The 13,153-nt window shown below is 34.1% G+C and overlaps 1 long non-coding RNA gene across 1 annotated transcript; it reads right to left on the bottom strand.

The window, feature by feature from the left end:
* Positions 1 to 1,584: 1,584 nt before the first annotated feature.
* LOC114636192 lies at positions 1,585 to 6,987 on the bottom strand. Its single transcript, XR_003713576.1, has 4 exons — positions 6,928 to 6,987; positions 5,693 to 5,875; positions 3,634 to 3,748; positions 1,585 to 1,910 (listed from the first exon to the last, which is right to left on the bottom strand). It is a non-coding gene; the product is annotated as an uncharacterized LOC114636192 (long non-coding RNA).
* Positions 6,988 to 13,153: the final 6,166 nt, after the last annotated feature.

Here is a 13,153-nt window from a genome sequence, read left to right as displayed (position 1 = left end):
AAGGGTGGCTAATGTTTCCACAGTTGCTTAAGTGCTCTGAGAGTACCAGTTTGTGAACTTTTATCAACATAACCAAAATCATTATAAATTTGATCAGGAGAAAAATCAGTATTTGCAAAATTGGTATAAAATTCCATGAACAATGAAAAGGAGAAACACGGCCACATAAACCATGGTCCTAAAATAAAATCTAAGAAACTTGCAAATCTAAAAATAAAGAACCAAAAAAGAGAGAAAAGCCCAACATCACAGTGGAAATATCAACAATAATTAAATATATAATAAAAGAGACATACCTTGTCCATATCCATGAAGACAATATCATTTAAAACAAGTTTTTCCCAGATTGATTTATTAAGGTTGATGAAATTACAGTGTAAACTGTAATTTCATCCAACAAGAAGACACATGAGACAGAAGGCACAAGAGACACACATATCCACACAACAAAAATGGAGCCACTCATGGATGAAAATACAGCACATGTGCAGGATGATATTACAGATAGATGGGCAATTATTGGCAAATAATTATAAGTAATGGCAAATAACTTGGTAACTGTAAAGTTTCAAAATAAAATTCTTTTTGTGACATAGAATTTGACTTTTAAAAAACACAAAATAGTTAGGATTAACATAGGTGAAAGGCTTTATGGGCTCAGAACCTTTTTAAAAAAATGACATGAAACTCAGAAGCCATAAAAGCAAACATGGTTATACTTGGACATGTAACAATAGTACATATTCTGATAACAAAACAAAGTTTAAAAGTGTGACAAACATATAATGTTTGACAATTCAAAATCTTATCTTTTTCCAATAGTAAAAGATCTTTAACGAGACTAAATCTTCAATATACTCTGAAGTTTTGACACAAATAAGAAATCAAAATAATACAGATGGCTAATAAACATGAAAATGATCAAACTCAAAAGTAAAATAAATACACTTCAGAACAACAGTTTGTGCTAACACACTTGGAAGGATCTCAATCATTTGTGAAATCCATCATAATGGCATTTTGAAGAATATGGCTCTAAAGGGAAAGCTCTTCAAGCATATCCTAAAAGGAGTCATGATAACTTTAAAAACTTGAAGTGCTAATATACTTAATTTCAATAATTTAAGTACTAGGTAAATTTACTTTGATAGAGTAGATGAATGCAGATATATATATATATATATATATATATATATATATATATATATATCCATCATACAGAAAATTGGCACCTATGTATAAGCAATGTTTAAAATATTTAATTCTATTTCATTTAGAAAACAGTCCTATAGTCACTCAACAAATGACATAGATATGAATATGGTAGTGAAATAGCAAAAGCTCATCAAAAAGACTCAAATAAAAGTAGCAAATTGCATAACAAATGGCCTTATAAGCCCCCCCAACAGACAGTAGTGTAAGTGCTTGTATATTTATTGCTTAAAAGGATGTATACCCTTCGCTTAACAGACAGAAACCATGTGGATAGACTTCAAAAAGGAGGGTGCAAATAATTTATGTATTAACCATATAAGTATGCATTCAGATTTACTTAATCATGCATTTTCTTTTTAATAGGTCATATTTAAAATCATTAATATCTATATTCATAGGAGCACTATTTACTTCCACCATTTTGAGGTTCTTGTACAGTATTATTTCATCTATTACGCTCCTGGGATTGAGTCAAGTGGCAGCAAAGGAAACAGTCACCCTGCCCAAATTATAGTTTCATCGATGATATCCCAAAATGAGCATTTCTCACGTAAGCATTTCTTATCTGCTGGTGGTGTCTGCTACTACACAGGAAAGAGATATCAGCATGTATAATGAAGATTGGTCTGGTGAAGCTCCTGGTAGAAGAAATGGCACCATCTATTATGATTCCAACTCATCACTGTAGGTATCATCTGTCAGGACACAGAGGGAAAAAGGTAGAGTTTAGAAACACATTTCCTAAATAGGAAGAGGGTGGGAAAATACTATACTGTACATAATTAGTGTTGTATTGCTATGAAGAACAAACTAATATTTTTTACAGTGGCAGAATGCTATAAGAAGAATTTAATATGCTATGCTAGGTGTAGATTATAAGATAGCAGTACTAAGAAATGTGTATACTATACAGGCCTGCCACAAGAAATTTTGTAGGGAAACATTATTAGCATCTGTGATACAGATAATCTTGTGATATTTTTGACAAAGAATATGGCTGCCATCTGCACTTGTCCTAAGAAACGAAACATAATGGACTACTTTCCTGGAAGATTTTTTAATGCAGAGCAATATTGATACTCTCATGTGGCTCTTATTGATCACTTTTATGGAACTATAAAATGGAAAAGAGCAAATTTGGCAAAAAAAATTACCTTAGAACCTATAAATTTGAAAGAGAATAGAAGTGCTGGGAAATTTAACATTAGAGTCAAGATTTGTGCCGAAACTGATGAAAAAAATCAAGGAGAAACTTGATTCAAAATGGAATGAAAATAAAGGACATGACATCAAGCAACTAAATTTCTAACTTGTGAAAGAGAAAGGCCTAGCAATTTGCTGATACTAAAGAATAAACAACAAATGAGGTAGATGCAAATACAAGATGGCCATGCTTCTTCATAAGTGGGCATTTAAACTTGGAAATGTCACCTATTTGGAAACATTTTAGAGCTAAAAAGGATAAACAAGTAAAGAGATTGTAGAATTTTCCTATGTGGTTAAGAAGAGCTAGTGAGGCCAGGTAATATGTGGTAGGGAAAGTTCTACATGAAGGACATAAGAGGAAAAGAAGCCTTGAGAAACAATTACAGAAAGCTGCAAAAATGACCCCTGAATTGTGTTGGGGACCCCAAGGTTATATACATTCCAAAACTTTGGGATATCTGTCAAATAGAACTGAATACATGTAGTGTAACCATCCTGAGAAACTCATGTTGAAGACAGAAAAATCTGGAAATTTAGGAACATCTAAGACCTCTAACATCAGACATGATGTTATAGGATTTTGAATCTGCCCTGCTGGGTTTGGATTTTGCTGTGTTCCATTATTTCTTCATTTTGCTCTGATCTATCCCTTTTCTGATCACAATGTATAGTCTATGACAGTCTGAGTTCAAAGTACATAATATGCTTTTTTTAATCTTATAGAGGGTTGTAAATAAATGATTGCCTTGAGACTCAGAAGAGACTTGTGCCTTTAAAATGGTGTCAAGAATAAAATATTATGGGAAATCTTGAACTGAATGTGTTTTGCATCATGATATGAGCATGAACCTATACAAGGGGCAGGGGTTGTATTTTGTGTTTTAATAAGAATGGACCCCATAGTATCGTCTGTGTCAATACTTGTTTCCAAGATAGTAAACTATTGGGAAAGTACTAGAAATGACCTTGTTGGAGAACATGTAACACTCTCAGTAGCCTATGGAGTTTCAAAAGCTCTTTCCATTGTTCTCTCTGTCTCTTACTTGTGTATTAAGATGTGAGACCTCATATCTTCCTGCTGCCACACTTTTACTCTGCCACAATGAAGTGTAACCCTCTGGAAGGATAGACCCAAATAAGTAATTTCATCTATTAATAAATTTTTTTGGTAACATTTTATCCCAGCAATAGGAAAGTTACTATTGTGCATACCTTCATAGTACAGCTTTTGGATAATATATAGTGATGAGATTATGGTCTGAGTAGTCTTTCAGGTATATCCTGCTAGTAGGCATTACTTCAAGAGATTTCTGTAGTAGATCATTTTCTGAATAGAAAATCAAAATGACACACCATTTCTCATGGCACAGAAAAATGTAGATGAAATCTGTAAACTTAACTCTATTTCTTTCATTTTGATTTTGTTTGAAAGGTGCTTCTTACTCCCACAACTGAAGACATAAATATGTTTCATCTCTATTGCTTATTTTTGTGCACATTTTTAAGTTCTTCAATACTTAAGCCCTCTGAAAGATCAGCGGATCACCTGAGTCTCACTAAAAATTATTTCTAACTTTCCTAAAAGCTTTTATCTTCCACTATTTAGTAGGATAAGTAATTCAGCAAGTAACTCAATGACTTTCTCACACATCTAAATATTGATTAAAATTACTTGAAATTATGTAATGAGAAATGTGTATGTACTTGATATCACAAAAAGTAACCTTAAAAATAAGTGATTAAAACTAATAAAAAGATCATTCAGTAACTCATAAAATAATGAGTGAATGTAGATCCATTTCTTTTATATTGAAAAATTAAGTCATTAGAACTTCCCAAAGTGTGAATTCTTATTATGACAACAAAGCAACAATTCTCCATAGCTAACCACATCCATCTAAAGCTTGATTAAGGTTTTATGCCATCTGGATACAACCAAATACTTAAGTACAAGGGCTATCAACTCATATATATCCCCAGACTCTTTACTTAAATATGTACGTTATTGCCCGTATAGCCCCCACAACTACCAGATGTACAACATATTATAGTTGACTTGTGTTGATTTAAACTAAAATATCTGCTAAATTTGTCTGTGAATCTAGAAAATGCACAGAGAGTGTCTAGACTCTCCATCTGTATCTTACTTAATGTCCTATTTTACAGAATTGATTTCACAATTCATTTGTCAAGAATTTTCAACATTATAAATTATAGACATGGCTGACTTATTTTGTATGTATGAGTGTGTTTGTGTGTGTGTGTATGCGTGTGCTTGTGTGTGTGTGTGTGCACATGTGCACACACACACACACATGTGCATTTCTTTTATTTTGGTTTAGTTTTGATCATAGTTTTTTTTTTTTAAAGGACCTTCTGAAAAGGGCTATCAACCAATCACTCTAGAACACATTGATTTGGAACCTACTAAACAAGAACAATCAGGCATGGGGATCATTCTCATACATCAGTGACCTAACTTCTTTGATGGCTAGCACAGACAGTATCTTCATGATTATTATATAATACTTATAAGAATAATATAATTTCAATTACTTAAAGGTAAAATTTTTATCAACTTAAGAATTATCATCTGTCCATGAAAATATATCAAAAAATATTCCTGGTATTTGACCTAATTTCATATCTTGTGTTAAGAAAAAAACCTTTCATATAAATCCCAGTATGTTGTTCTTGTTGACTTACGGCAACAGAATAAACATATGAAAAGATGAGCCAAATAGAAACATGTGTTTTAGTTTGCTACCTGCAGAATGAAAAGGCTCATATGTGTTTCCAATATTAACTCATCTTCTACAATGTTCTTCAACAGTTAGTAAACTTTTATATGTAATTCATCATATCAAGTATTTTCTTTCAAGTTGTGTCAGGTAAATTAATTGGAATCATTGAAAGAATAGCAAAGATTCCATTGACAACAATACACAGCAATATCTGTATTTATAAATGACCAAATCAAGTTGTCTTAAAATGTAAGTCATAGTGATTCATTAATTGCTGTGGGTAAAATTACAAAAAGCTTTTACATAACAATAAAAGAAAATTATCTAAATATTGATCATGATATTGAAGTTTCATGGGTTTGACAAGCTGCCAATTTTTAGAGGATACAGAAGACTATGCTACATGACATTCTACACAAAGTATTCACAGCTTTCAGGCAATGTACATACAGAATAAAATATGGATGTGTGACTAGAATGATTGGGTTTGGGAACAGTGCACAAGGGAAGACACTGATCCCTCTTACCATGACTCAACTCTCTATTATAAAGATGTTCTCTAGTCATCCTTCTGAGGCCTCAGAATTGTTCAGGCATCCTACATCTCAGAAGAGCCAAGATTTTGTTCATCATAACAGTGAGAAAGAACATCTGCATCAGTCTCCATGCAAAGTTACCATATAAAATATCTTCAGGAAGAATGAAATATCCTAAAATTAGAGAAAAAATAAATTTGCAGCTTTGCAGAATTTATCATATCAGTAATAGCTACAGTATCTGAATTAGCAAAGTATAAACAGTAGCACGTGCACTTCTGAATACGTAATGCAGTAATAAGATTAACATGAGGAAAATGTTACACAGAGTGAGAGTTACCTCTATGGTTTATCATTGTGTTCTTTATAAGAAAAAGGAAGATGGTTCTAGTGAGAAATGTGAGCAACTATTTTCCCGGATTTGACCAAAAAACAAAAGAGATCTTATGGAAGTTTGTTGTGAGCAGACTTCTAGCCGAAAGCAGCTATCATCTTTGCAGCCATCTCGAGCCGTATACCCTGACAAGAGACTTGTTTTCAACAGCCCACAACAGCTGAGCACACTCTGATAAACATCTTGTTTTTCTCACATATCTTGTTTTGCTATTTAGTGCCTTCAACAGCTAGCCGCGCATGGTCTCCACACTGCTAGCTAGGCGCACGGTGGTCTCCACACTGCTAGCTAGGTACACATGATATCCATGCTGCAAGGCACATGACGTAGTGCCTTCAGCTGTGCTTGTCCATGAGGGCAAGGCACGTGGTAAAGGGTATAAATTCCCAGGATTTCCTTCCAATAAATGAGACTTGAAGAGACTTGATCAGATTCCCTGTCTTCTCTCCATTCTTCGTGTTTCCATCCCCACTCTGTATCTTGCTAGGCCCTGACCCGTGGACTGGAGCAGCAGAACGGGCTGTTACAAAGTGACCCCCGAACATGAGGCAGCTCAGGCAGTTACAGAAGTTAAGAAAGAACATGTTTTAAATCAAATTTTAACACAACAGTTTTGCTCAAATTCCAAGGAGATTTATTTTTGTCAGCCCACAATGTCAGTAATTATATTTATAAATATGATCTTGAGATTAACGTGTCTGGAGCCAAATAGCCATGTTATATACTTGATGGCCATTCCCATACCTGCCTTCTACAGGCAACATCCATCATTAAAGAAGTATTGAAGTATTCTGAAAAAAAAAAGATAAGTATTTTCAGACAGGCTGCATACCTTTTGCTGATTCTCATTGAGCCTTTAAGTTTATGGCTGTCCTTAATATGTTCTTTACCGTTTCTCCATAGTTCTAAGTGATAAATTTCTGTTGAGCTGCATAATAGAGAAAAGAATGAGGAAAGATGTTCATCACTTATATTTATTGTTCAAATTGCCTAGGACTCTTAATATTGTTGACATTATCTAGAGCATATCCTAATATATTAGTTGAAGCCATTTGCTAGGTTACATAGTTGAACTTCTCTTCATTTCTGTGTGCTTGAGTTTCTCTTCTATTTAGAGGGACCAGGCTTCCCAGTCATCAATAAGTATTTGGTATCTCACTTAGCACCATAGGAACACAAGGTGGATGAACTAAACAAACAGCATTCAAAGAGCTCTGATAGTTAACCTGCTACTAAAAACCACATTCTATAAATGTTTACTATAAAACATAAAACATGTTAGACCTGAAGAGTGTATATAACTGTATTAGTTAAAATTCTGTTACTGTGATAAAATACCATGGCCAAAATCAACTTAAAGAATAAGGAGTTTATTTTGGTTTCTGGTTCATAAGGAGACAATAGGTAAAACATGCTCTCAGGCACTTGGAGCAAGAATCTGAGAGATCATATCCTCAATTCCAAACATAATTTACAGAAAATGCAGTGGATGAATGGAAAATTTGTAAATTCTCAAATCCCATCTAAAGCAGGTATCCACATTCAAATATTCTATAACATTCGAAAACAGCACAATCAAGGTGAGGGCCAAGTATGCAAATATATGAATCTCTCACTGGATACTGCTTCTTCAAATGTCTACTATGGCTAATTTTTGTCAAATTAATGGTATTTGAATTCCCTGATATAAAATATTAATAAGGACACAATATATCATCCACTAAATAATCATAAGCCCAAGACAAATTATGATTAGTAATAACCCGAGAAAGTTCATAAATAGAATAAAAACACATTCAATAGGTGACAACCTCTCATATTAAATATTGTGTTTATTAGATAAATATTTTAAAGTCATATTATTACAAGCCATTATTGATTTCTTTTGAAACAAATGAAACAGTAAAAATTACAACTGTACATATGGTGTTACATAATGAAAAATTTAAATAATAGAGGCAAATAATCATAACAAAATAAAAACCTAGTGGATGGGATTAATACCTATGCTAATTAGCTATTCAAGTTTAAGGACAGTTAGATAGATTCTATATGGGAACTGTGAATGAGGTAACACGAGACTTCAAAAAGTCTTCCACATACTAATTTCATTGTCTGTAAAAGTATTATGAAAACTAGACTTGCTGAATATGTGGTAGATGTAGTTCAACATTTAATAATGATCCCATACTGCTTTTAATAATGACTATACTAATATAAATCCTCATTGTGTAAATGCATATAAACATTCCTTAGTTCCTCAGAGTTTCCTGCTACAAAAATTTTGGCCATCCACTCATGTGAGTGACATGATGTCCCTTGGTTTAAAAACATGCCTTCACCTAAGGTCAGACAACCATCTTTTTCTGACTTCTGTTGTTCAGCAGCTTCCTTAAATACTCTTACATCATCCACATCTGCAACAACAAAACTTCTCATCTTTTATCAATTTTATAATAGCCATTCAATCATATACAAAGTGGTATTTAGCTGAAATTTTGGTTATACTGTCTCAGTAATAATTAGTTTCACTACTATTCATCTACTTACTGAATTTATGTTTATCTGGGTCATTTTTATTTAAAAGTCAGGATATTTCTTCTTCATTAGCTGAACTTCTTACATGTTTAGATACTCAAATCTTATCAGATATGTAGTTTATATTTGTTTTCAATCTATACATTTCTTCTTCATTCTGAAAATTATATATGACACTATGCAGAAACTTTTTAAATTTTGGTTATACTATTTGTATATCATTTGTTGTTCTATTTTTGTCCATGTTCATAAAATTACATTTTTCTCTTGTTTTCTTCAAGAAACTTTACAAGTTCAAGTTTACATTTAAAGTTTATTCTGTTGAGTTTATTTTCACATATAGTAAGAAATAAGTGTATTATTTCACTATACTGTATATGCATATCCAGTTTCTCAACAGATTTTCTACCATATATTCTTGGAAAGCAAATTTTTAAAAAAATTGTGTATATATTGTTGTGATATTTATTGATATTGCTGAACTTAGGGTGTCTGAATTTCTTTGTAAAAAATTTTGAATTCAAGATGATTCAAGGGCTAATTTCTTTTATCTTAAATTTAAACTACTTTAAGAGATCTACATAAAAATGTAAGTCCTGTTTGCCCAAGAACAGATAACTTCCTGGGATACTGGGACTTTTCATGTAAGATAAGTAGCCAACTGTTTTTATTTCAATAAACAATGTTGGGTTTCCTAACTGCACAGGATATACTTGAACACACCTAGGCAGGCAGTATGTAGGCAGGAAGCACATTAGGATATATACTTATCCCCAATTGGTTAAAGGTGGAAAGTATGTGGCCTTGTGGTTTTGATTTTATAAGCAGTTAACTAACATAATCCCTGGGTATTCTCTGACTGAATATGGACCTATGCAGTGCCTATGTTCATAACCAGTATTTTATAACACTTATTTCAATTTTGGTGTAAAAAATGCAGTAGTGGTGCTATTCTTGGTCGACGGGATTAGCAATAGACTGTTTTACTTGTTTTTTCTTTCATTTAGATCATGATTGAGTAGCTTTGTGTCCTGTTTTGGTTTCATATAAATTTTAGGATGTTTTTACCTATTGATTTCATTTTTTATTGAGGTTTTTATTAGCAATATGTTTGAAACCTGGAAAAATGCCAAAGGTGCTTATTTAACATATCAAAGCCAACCTGGCTGCAAGGTTCTCCCAGCATTCTTTAGTCCCTACTAAAGTTTCTCTGTATTGCTGGGATTCTCCACCCTCTATACTGAAATCTCCAGATCAGGGGCTGGGCTGTCCTTTTCCCAAGAACTCTTCCCTGTGTAATCCAGATATTTTGATTACCCATCCTTTTTCTACATTTGGTCTATCAAATGCTATACCTGGTTCCCCTCTTCTCCCTTCCACAGACCTGTTTCTGTACATGGCCTAGTTCAGTCTGGTCATGTTGAGTCTGGAGTCTCCTTGACATCCCTTTCCATCTTTTTACCTATACTCTACCTTATAACTATAGTCACCTATCTCCTCCACCACACCTAGGAGCAGTCATGACATTTATTTTCCTTTAGTTCGTATGTATGTATGTATGTATATATATATATATATATATATATATATATATATATATATATATATATATATATAATGTGTGTGTGTGTGTGTGTATGCATGTATTAGATTTCATCAAATTATTGCTTTAGTTATTAATAATGTACATCACTTTAGTGAAACTTCTTGTATATCAACAGGGAAAAAATTGCTCTATATCAGACAATTGTGCTGAGAAACTGAGAACCCTGTTTGTTAAAATGTTTAGCACAAATAATATTTAAGGAATTTGAATTATTAGGCAGAGCTCTAGGAAACAGTAGAAGGGGGACAAAGAACTGTCAGAGCCAGAGGGATCAAGGATAATTTTATAACAGAGACCACAGAATCAACTACACAGTGCTCCAATGGGGCACAAAACCTAAAATCACAACCACAGAGCCTATATAGATCTGAGGTAGTTCTTCTGCATATTTGTTATGATTGTATAGCTTGGCATCCTTGTGGGACTCCTAACAGTGGGACTGGGGCATATCTCTGATTCTTTTATTTGTTCTTGGGGCACATTTCCTCCAATTGTATCGCCTAATACAGCCTTGATATAAATGATCCTGCCTAACCTTATTGAAACTTGTGAAACCTCTGTATTCAATCCATATCTCTGGAAGACCTGCTCATTTCTGAAGGAGAGATATAGGGTGTGGGGTGAGGTTGGGGCGGAACTAGGATGAATGGAGGGTGGGGAAACTGATATAATTTATGAGAAGTAATAAAAAAAGAAATTGGAATTTTTTTCATGACTCTTTTAATGAGAGTATGGAAATGGTAAAATGCCTGCTGAAATCCAAAGGTCCAATTTGATTTGCAAGTACACGGGAAGCATAAAATCCAGACAGCAAAGTTATACATCTTACCAAGTCTAAGGATGAGACTCCAAATGATTAGGAAAAGTATTTTCAGTTGTCTGTTTTCTGTAGTCATTATCCAAACAGACTGTAATGCACCTAGACTTTCCAATGCAAGGTTTTAAGTTTCTGGCTTCTGCTTCATTTGCTAATCTGCAGATATTTCTTGAATAGTACTGAAATAATACTAGTAACAAAATAAGACAGTTCATGGCAAGATACTATTCATATGGCTCAGTAGGTAAAAGTGCTTGCTGCCATGTCTGATACTCAATCCCCAGAACCCATATAGTAAACAGAGAAAACAGACTCCTGTGAGTTGTACTCTGACCTCCACATGCACAGTGTGGAATGCCTGTGTCCAAACACATGTACATACACATGCCTTCACACAAAATAATTGAATACATATATGTAATTTTTAAAAGCATTGTCTAGGGAGATGGCATAGTTGGTTAAATGGTTGCCATACAGTATGAGGATTTGAGTTCAAATGTCAATCCTGGGGAAGCAGAGACAGGAGGATCTCTGGGATTTGCTGACCAGTTTTCTTTCTTTAACTCTTATGAGCACATTTTTCCCTTCCCTCCTTGTGTTGAAATTTTCCATCTATTATCATATGTAGGACTGCCTCTTTGAAAAGATATCGTATAAATTTGGATTTGTCATGGAATATCTTGGTTTCTCCATCTATTATAATTGAAAATTTTGCTGGGTATAGTAGCCTGGGTAGGCATTTGTGCTATCTTGGGGATGGTATGACATCGACCCAGGATCTTCTAGCTTTTATAGTCTCTAGTGAGAAGTTTGCTGTAAATCTGATAGGTCTATCTCTTTATGTTGACATTTTTCCCTTACTGTTTTTAATATTCTTTCTTTGTTTTGTGCATTAGATGTTTTGACTGTTATGTGATGGGAGGAATGTCTTTTTTTGGTCCAATCTATTTTGAGTACTGTAGGCTACTTTTATGTTCATTGGAATCTCTTTCTTTAGGTTATGGAAGTTTTCTTCTTTAATTTTGCTGAAGGTATTTACTGGCCCTTTAAGTTGGGAATCTTCACTCTCATCTATACCTATTATCCTTAGCTTTGGTCTTCTCATTGTGTCCTGGATTTCCTGGATGTTTTTGGTTAGGGGCTTTTTTGCATTTTGCATTTTGCATTTTCTTTGACAGTTGTTTCAATGTTTTCCATGGTATCTTCTGCACCTGAGGTTCTCTCTTCTATCTCTTGTATTCTGTTGGTGCTGCTTGTATCTATGACTCCTGATCTCTTTCCTACAATTTGTATCTCCAGGGTAGTCTCCCTTTGAGATTTCTTTATTGTATCTATTTCCATTTTTAGATCTTGGATGGTTTCGTTCAAATCCTTCACCTGTTTGGTTGTGTTTTCTTGTAATGCTTTAAGGGACTTTTGTGTTTCCTCTTTAAGTGCTTCTACCTGTTTACCTGTGTTCTCCTGTATTTCTTTAAGGGAGTTACCTACATACTTCTTAAAATCCTCTATGACCATCACGAGAAGTGATTTTAATGGTGAATCCTGCTTTTCCAGTGTGATGAGGTGTCCAAGGCTTGCTGTGGTGAGCTGACTCTGGGATCCTGAAATTCTGCTGCTCTGAGTGCTGAAGTTCCTCTAGGATGGTTCAGGATGTCTCACCAGGAGCAGACTAGCTAGGTGCCTGCCCCAGCCAAAATGACCAAGTGCAGGGTAGAATGGAAGTAGAATTCCAGAGGGGCAGGGTTTTGGTTGCTGATGGATCCTGAGTACAACTGGCTACCAATTGTAACTCTGGGATGTGGGGTAGTGTGCAAGGGTTCTTACAATCTACTCTGAGTGCAGTGTCTCCTCTAGGATGGGTCAGGATAAGGTGTCTCAACAATAAGAGTCTGGCTTGGAGTCGGCCACAGCCAAAAGGGAGGTACATCCTTCATTTTACAAGTCATTTTTTTCTCAATTTTATCACTTTCTTACATAAAATTTAAAATTTAAAATAAAACAGAATGTTTATTTGTGACTTAATTTGCTAAAGATATAGATAACTCTACAAGGTAACCCAGTTTTGAAGCAGTAAACATTATTTATTTATATACGCCA

Source organism: Grammomys surdaster, unplaced genomic scaffold (assembly GCF_004785775.1).
Source record: "Grammomys surdaster isolate TR1022 unplaced genomic scaffold, NIH_TR_1.0 122917, whole genome shotgun sequence".
Classification (NCBI taxonomy): Eukaryota; Metazoa; Chordata; class Mammalia; order Rodentia; family Muridae; genus Grammomys; species Grammomys surdaster.
The sequence above is the reverse complement of the archived record's forward strand: the minus strand, read 5'-3'. Positions and strand labels throughout refer to the sequence as shown.